Source organism: Chrysochloris asiatica, unplaced genomic scaffold (assembly GCF_000296735.1).
Source record: "Chrysochloris asiatica unplaced genomic scaffold, ChrAsi1.0 scaffold00280, whole genome shotgun sequence".
Taxonomy (NCBI): Eukaryota; Metazoa; Chordata; class Mammalia; order Afrosoricida; family Chrysochloridae; genus Chrysochloris; species Chrysochloris asiatica.
The window spans coordinates 1,481,024-1,481,975 of record NW_006408798.1 but is presented as its reverse complement, the minus strand read 5'-3'; the positions used below and the strand labels follow the sequence as shown (position 1 = coordinate 1,481,975).

The window sequence follows — 952 nt, the reverse complement described above, 5'->3', positions numbered from 1 at the left end:
TCCCATAAAGACTTACAGCCTCGGAATGCCTATACAGGGCCACTAGAGTCAGAACCAACTCCATGGCACGTAACCACCCCCACCACCATCACTTGGGAAAATTCAGATAATTTCCATGCAAAAGATGGCCCCAGTAAGAAAATACATAAGGGAAATATTTTTTAAAGTATATCTCTGCAGATAAGGATGCTTAAGCACAGAATAATAGGAATCATTTCTTTCACAAGCAGTGCTAGATGCACACCTAATACCAGGTATGAAACTTAGCATAAAAGGTATCAAAGATCTACATGTAAGAGCTAAGACCACAGCTCCAAGAAGACAACACAGGAGTATTGCTCAGGGATCTAATTTATTACAATGAATTCTTAGCTCTGAGAACACCAAAGCACTAGCAGCAAATGACAAAATAGATAAACTGGGTTTTATCAAAAGTAAAACGTTTGTTCAACAGTGGATGGTAACAGCAGAGTGGATAGATTGCTTAAAAACTGGAAGAGAATTTGAGGGAATCATTTACTGGTAAAGGTGTTTAAAATTGGGAGCATATAAAGAACCCCTACACCTTAACATAAGGAGCTCTGGTAGCGTAGTGGTTACGAATTGGGCTGCGAACCTTAAGGTCAGCGGTTCGAAACTACCAGCTGCTCCGCAGGAGAAAGATGAGTCTTTCTACTCCCATAAAGATTTTACACCCTCGGAAACCCTGTACAGGGTCGCTATGGGTCGGAGCCGACTCGACGGCACATAACAACAACAACATCTAGTCCCCAGGAGCACAGTGGCTGTGTAGGGTAAACATTGGCCTACGAATTACAAGGATAGCAGTTAGAACCCACCAGTCGCCTCTCTGGAGAAAGATGAGGCTTTCTGCTCCTGCAGAGATTTAAAACCTCAGAAACCCTGTGTGTTGTTGTTGTCAGGTGCCATCGAGTCGAAACTGATTCATAGC

The 952-nt window shown here is 43.0% G+C and overlaps 1 protein-coding gene across 1 annotated transcript in view; it reads left to right on the top strand.

The window, feature by feature from the left end:
• Positions 1 to 952, top strand: part of STK32A (serine/threonine kinase 32A) — a 165,230-nt gene that overhangs the window by 8,964 nt on the left and 155,314 nt on the right. The gene's annotated exons all lie outside the window — the stretch shown is intronic.